This window comes from Nannospalax galili, unplaced genomic scaffold, assembly GCF_000622305.1.
Source record: "Nannospalax galili isolate Female #2095 unplaced genomic scaffold, S.galili_v1.0 scaffold161, whole genome shotgun sequence".
NCBI lineage: Eukaryota > Metazoa > Chordata > Mammalia > Rodentia > Spalacidae > Nannospalax > Nannospalax galili.
The window spans coordinates 1471480-1478641 of NW_008348586.1; the positions used below are offsets into that span (position 1 = coordinate 1471480).

A 7162-nucleotide genomic window follows, 5' to 3' on the forward strand; every position below is an offset into this window, starting at 1 on the left:
GGTACGTGGATATGACCAGTTAGGACAGGATCTGGGGGCTGAGAAGACAGGGCAAGTTCTTGAGGAGGAGAAAACGTAGGGGAAGGCCAACCTCTAGTGAATCTGGGTTCTGAGGTTGTGCCCTTTTCTTCCCAGGCCTGCTAATCCTTCCTCTCCTAGGTGTCATTGCAGAGGCTATTCTGAGCCTCCCAGCAGCTTTTAAAACTCCAAACATCAAACACCTTTCATTTTCTGACCTCATTTGCCACTCCTTCGCATTCACCACCCACTAACTCCTACTAGGAAAGGTACCAAGAACCACAGGGATGCAGGAAGGTGGTGGGGATGGCTAAGGCTGGTCAACACGACCTAGAGGAGTCACCTCAGAAATTCTGCAAACCCATTTCCGAGGAAAATGGGAGTGGAAAGGAAACTGTATGACTTCACACAAAACTAGGGTAAAAGGATGAACTCAAAGCCAAGATTCCTTTAGAATTTCTTTCATGTCTAGGTGTGGGAAACAGATTCAGCTGGATCCAGCCAGAGCTAAGTCTATCCCAAGGTGAGTTTGAGAGTTCCAATAGCCTGGCCTGATCCTCCCCTTGTTCCTAGAGAAATCTCAAGTCTACAGCTGGAGACACACACACACACACACACACACACACACACACACACACAGCTTACAAAAGTTAATCTTAGCCGGGTGTGGTGGCGCACGCCTGTAGTCCCAGCACTTGGGAGGCAGGCGGATCTCTGTGAGTTCAAGGCCAGCCTGGTCTACATAGTGAGTTCCAGGCCAGCTGGGGCTACAGGGAGACCCTGTCTCAAAATGACAAAAATAAATAAATAAATAAATAAATATTAAAACTTTTTAAAAAATCTATAGGGCTGGGTGAGGTGGGGTATGCCTTTAATCCCAGCACTTGGGAGGCAGAGGCAGGTAGATCTCTGTGAGTTCAAGGCCAGCCTGGTCTACATAGGGGGTTCCAGGTCAGCTGGGGCTACAGGAAGACCCTGTCTTTTTGAGAGGAAAAAAAAAAGACAAGAAAGACAGACAGACAGACAGAAAGAAGGAAAGAAGAAAGAAAGAAAGAGAGAAAGAAAGAAAAAGAAAGAAAGAAAGAAAGAAAGAAAAAAGAAAGAAAGAGACCTTCTATAGACAAAAGCAGTCACTGTTAGGGCTGGAGAGATGGCTCAGTGGTTAAGAGCACTGACTGCTCTTGCAGAGGATCCAGGTTCAATTCCCAGCACTCATGGCGGCTAACAACCATCCCTAACTCCAGTTCCAGGGAATCTGACACTGCTTTCTGACCTCCTCAGGCATTGAACAACATGTGTGCACTTACACATATGCATGCAATACACTCGTAAACATAAAATAAAAATCATAAATAAAAGAAATAAATAAATAAGATAAAGAAATAAATAAAATCACTGTCTATGTTTTGCCAATGTTATTCTAGTTTTTTTAAAATCTATGAATTTACTTTTGCTCCATAAATGAGATTTATTTTTTGAGACACAGTCTCACTGTGTAGCCCTGACTGGTCTGGAACTCAATATGCAGACCAGGCTGGTTTTGAATTCACAGAGATCTGCCTGCCTCTGCTTCTGGAGTGCTGGGATTAAAAGTATAAGCTACCACACTCAACTGAGAACTTTTTTTTTCTGACAGGATCTCTCTGTATAGCCCAGGCTTGCTTTGAACTCATTGTGCCTCAGCCTCCCAAGTTCTAGGATTATAGGCCTACACCACCACACCCAGATTTATGATTTTTCTACACAACTTTGTATATTATATATATATATAGTGGAATTTTGAGACAGGGTCTCCCTGTAGCCCCAGCTGTCCTGGAACTTACTATGTAGACCAGGCTGGCCTTGAACTCACAGAGATCCACCTGCCTCTGCCTCCTGAGTGCTGGGATTAAAGGTGTGCACCACCATGCCCAGCTATATATATTTTTTTAACATGTCCTGAAAATGTTCCTGTGTGATTAAAAGTTCTTTAACCAATTGGATTTTCAGTGGATATGAGAATTTATAAGCTCCCCCCTCTTCAACCACAGATCTCTCTTCCCTGTTTCTAAGGACTGCTACTGAACAATCTATGGAGCTGTTACATGAGTTCAAGTGCCACAGAGACCAGAGGCATCAGATCCCCCTGGAGCTGTAGTTACAGGCAGGTGTGAGCCACCCATATGGGTACTGAGAACCGAACTCAGGTCCTCTGCAAGTGCAGTACATGCTCTTAACCACTGAGTGATCTCTCCAGCCTTTAATTATTTGTACATGTGTTTTGTTTTGTTTTGTTTTGTTTTATTGTGTGTGTGCACACAGCAACTTGTGCACCATGGTATACATTCAGAGATCAGCAAGTAATTTAAAGAGACTTGATTCTCACCTACCAAGGATCAAACTCAAGTCATCATCAGGCATGGTGTCAACTGCCTTTACTCACTGCGACATCTTTCCAGCCAATTTATTTTATTTTTGAGGCAGGGTCTCACTATGTTGTCCATATTGACCTCAAACTCACGATCCTTTTCCTGCCTCAGCCTCCCAAGTGCTGAGATTACAGGTGCGAGTCACCATACCCAGGTTGATTTTATTTTCATTTTACTATAGCCTTCAAATTTTCTACCATAAACTTTTGTTTGTTATTCTGTTTTACACAGAGTCTCCCTCTAGCCCCAGCTGGCCTGGAACTTGCTATGTAGACTAGGCAGGCCTCAATCTCACATAGTGCTGCCTCCTGAGCGCTGGGACTAAAGGCTTGTGCCACCACGCCTAGTCTGCCATTAACCTTTTATATTTAGAATTAAGGCATTCAGAACACAGAGGCGGCAGATTTCTGTGGTACTGAGGCTTGCCTGGTCTACAACGAGTTCCAGGCCAGCCAAAGCTACACAGTGAAATCCTGTCTCAAAAAAAAAAAATTAAGAAATTATGAAAACAATTAAGAAGATGATTGTGGAATTAAACTGATGCCTCAGAAGTAAAGCTAGAACTTTTGCAGACTCCAGAACCACAGCCTGCACCCTAGTCTGCTTTGGTGATCTCTGCAGGCCCCCTTGATACTAGTCTGTGTGGGAGGGGAGGCTGGCAGCTGGGAGTCAGCTGTGTCTAGAGACAGTCCGTGTCCAATGGGAGGTGAGGCTTATTTCCGAGCTGGATGGGGGCCAGGCTTAGGGACTAAGTCTGCCAACAGCAACCTGGAGACCAGTGTCCACTGCTTCTCCCCATTCTCTGTCCATAAGGGGCAGAGACTCCAGAGTCAACCTCTGCCCAATGACAAGTTCTTTTGCAGGTGCAGAAGAGAGGTGAAGGTGGTCTCATAGTTAGTTCTGGGTTCAGTGAAGATTTATGAGGATGTATCCAGGCCTGCTCCTTCCCAGGACTCCGAAGACCATGGATTCTGTCAGGGGAAGAAAGTGACTGATCCAAGCTGGCATGGGGCCACCTAGGGTCTGGCTGAGGATTTGAACCAAAAAGTCTCAGTTTAGACCCAGCTGGAGGGGTTAGTAAAAGCATAGCTAAGAAATTCTAGCCCGCCTTCAAGGATTCAGTTATGTTAAAAACCAAAAAAAATTACACTATAAAAAAGGCTTTTTAGACTATTTATTTATGGGCACATGTCAAAATTTTATTTCAATCTTGCTGCAAGTGAAGAGCCTATAAGAGAGACCAGAGCAAGATTATGTCTTGGGAGAAGGATTTAGGGGATGTTTGTTAAAAAATGAACAAAAATGAGCCAGGCGTGGTGGTACACGCCTTTAGTCCCAGCACTCGGGAGACGGAGGCAGGTGGATCTCTGTGAGTTCAAGGCCAACCTGGTCTACATAGCAAGTTCCAGGCCAGCTGAGGCTACAGGGAGCCCCTGTCTCAAAAAGACCAAAAAAAAAGTCCACATAAATTTCATCTAATTCTCCCAATCAGTAGAGCAGCTGGGAGACCTATTTCTGAAGAAATCTGAGTCCCACCAAAAGTTTGTCAGAAAAATGCTTTAGCATTGCTATAAAGAAGGCAATTTGGAGGCTGGAGAGATGGCTCAGTTGTTAAAGTACTTGCTTTGTAAACACAAGGACCTGAACTGGATCCCCAAAAGCCTAAAAAATCCAGGTGTGGTGGCACATATTTGTAACCCCAACACAGGGGAGGCAGAGATTGGCAGATCCCCAGGGCTCATCACCATGCCTGGTTTATGCAGTGCTGGGGGTTGAACTCAGGGCTTTGTACATGCTAGGCAAGTACTCTAGTAACTGACCTACATCTCCAGCCCTCCCTTTTGTCTTCAGTTGGAAACTCTGCCTTGGCTCCTGTTCAAGCACAAAGCAACTGATATGCCAATTCTAGGGTCTCCTATGTCCAAGCCTGTGCTGGGCAGCGAGAGGAGAGCAAGAAAGATGGAGAAGACGCAGGAAGACTGAGAAGCTCTGTGCAAGGATCTAGCCAGGCTAGTATCGCCAAAAGTTTCCTCGTGTTGAAGGCAAGCAAGATGGCCACAGAGGCAGACTACATGGGGCCTTGAGCCGAATGTCAGATGAGTTTGGATGGTGAGCTGACAAGATGTTAAATCACACTGAATTTCACAGTGAGGAAGGTTTTTTCCTTGCCAGTTCATTCTTTCTTTCCCTCTTCCACTAGAATTTGGTCTCACAGAACTGAAATAATCATATTCCTTGGATCACAATACACTTTTGCTGCCCTTTCTCCTCCCCATTCCTCTTCCTTCTCTTCCTCCTCCTCTTCTTCTTTTTGAGACAGGATCTCATGTAGCTGAGGCTGACCTCAAACTTATTCTGCAGATAAGGATGGCTTTGAATGCCTGATTCTGCTTCCCCTGCCTAAGTGTTGGGGATATAGGTGTGGGCCACCAAGCTGTTTTTGTCTATTTGTTTGTTTTATTTTTTGAAACAGGGCCTAGAGCTCAGGATCCGCCTGCCTCAGCTTCCTGAGAAGAGGGATCACAGGCGTACACCAGCATACCCAGCCTCCTTATTGAGGCTTCCATGGAATACTTTATTATATATTTAGTTAGTTTTCTTTATTAGTTGTTTAAAAAATGATAGTTATTGTGGCAAAACATGATGACATACTTCTGTAATCCCAGTAATTGTCCATAATATGAAGAGGATCTTGAGTTAAGGCTAGCCCAGGCTACATGTTAAGACCCTCTCTAAAAACAAACAAACAAACACAAAAAACCAAGATCCTGTCTCCAAAAACAAAGCTAAAATAAGAATAACAATAATAATAGTAAATGTGTTCCATGAATTTATCACATAGAACAAAATCTCAAAGCTGGAGAGAGGGCTCAGCGGGTTACGGCACTTGCTGTCAAGACTGATGATCTGAGTTCAAGTCCCCAGAATCTACATGGTGGAAGCCAAGAACTGACCTCCCAGTTATTCTCTGACTGCATAATAAATAAGTAAATAAACAAATAAATGTATAAAAAAATACTCAGACTCGGGCTGGAGAGATGGCTCAGTGGTTAAGAGCACTGGTTGCTCTTGCAAAGGACCCAGGTTCAAACCCCAACACCCACATAGTGGCTAATAACTGCTCATAACTCCAGTTCCAGGGGATCCAACACCCTCTTCTGACCTCCTCTGGCATTGCATGACATGGGTGCACTTATATATATGCCCAGAATACATATAAAATTTATATACATAAAAAATAAAAATAATAGGTTCTGGAGAGATGGCTCAGCCATTAAGAGCACTAACTGCTCCTGCAGAGGACCTGGGTTCGATTCCTAGCACCCACATGGTGATTAACAACCATCTGTAGTTCCAGTTCCAGGGGATCTGATTCTTTCTTCTGACCTCCATTGCACAACACAGGTGCACTTACACACATGCAGGCAATACACTCATACAGGAGCCAGGCATGGTGGCACATGCCTTTAATTCCAACTCTAAAGAGGCAGAGACAGGTGGTAACATCGAGGCCAGCCTAGTCTACAAATTGAGTTCCAGGCCAGCTGGGGCTATAGGGAGACCCTGTCTCAAAAAGACCAAAAAAACAAAACAAAACAAAACGAAACAAAATGAAACAAAACAGAAAACCCCCCTCAGACCTTGACATTAAGTGGAACTAGCCAAATGGCCCCCTTCTCTGTGCCTGTTTTGAGGTAGCTCACATCTCATACATCATCCCCTTGCTTTCGTTTTGATATAGTTTCATTGCACTTATACTTATTTTTAAACTATTTATATTTTATTTATTTTTTTGTTTTGTTTTTAAAAACAGGGTCTCATTATGTATCCCTGGCTCACCTGGAACTTGCTATGTAGACCAGGCTCACCTCAAACTCTGAGAGATCTGATTACCTGTACCTCCCAAATGTTGAGATTAAAGCTGTGTGCTACCATGCCTGGCTATTTTTCATGGGTTTTTTTTGTTGTTGTTGTTGTTTTGTTTTTTGTTTTTTTTTCTTTGGTCTTTTTTTGAGACAGGGTCTCCCAGTAGCCCCAGCTGTCCTGGAACTCACTATGTAGACCAGGCTGACCTTGAACTCACAGAGATCCGCCTGCCTCTGCCTCCCGAGTGATGGGATTAAAGGCGTGCGCCACCATGCCTGGCCCTATTAATTTATTTTTATTTTATGTGTATGAGTGTTTTATCTGCATGTATGTAAGTGCACCCCTGGCATGCAATACCCTCAGAGGCCAGAAAAGGGCTTCAGATCCCCTGGAATTGGAGTTAAAGACAGTTGTTAGCTCCCATCTAAATTCTGGGAACTGAATGCAGGCCCTCTGCAAGAGCAGCCAGTGCTCTTAACCTGAGCCATCTCTCCAGTCCATAAATATAATTTAAAATTTTTATTAAAAGAGACTGGAAAGACGGCTTGGTGGTTAAGAGCACTTGCTACTGTTTTAGAGGAGTCAAGCTCCTAACACCTACATCCAGTGGTTCACAACTGCCTGCAACTGCAGCTCCAGGGAATCTGACGCCCTCTTCTGACATCCAAAAGTACTCATACACATGGCATACTCTCACACATACACATATGCACATATAAAATAAAAATAAAATTCCAAAAATAATTATTAAAATATTTTTTTAAAAATATGGAATGCTTCACGAATTTGCGTGTCATCCTTGCACAGGGGCCATGCTAATCTTCTCTGTATCGTTCCAATTTTAGTATATGTGCTGCCGAAGCGAGCAC

At 43.8% G+C, this 7162-nt stretch overlaps 1 non-coding gene across 1 annotated transcript; it reads right to left on the reverse strand.

The window, feature by feature from the left end:
* Positions 1 to 7055: 7055 nt before the first annotated feature.
* Positions 7056 to 7162, reverse strand: LOC115072459. Its single transcript, XR_003851515.1, has one exon. It is a non-coding gene; the product is annotated as a U6 spliceosomal RNA (small nuclear RNA).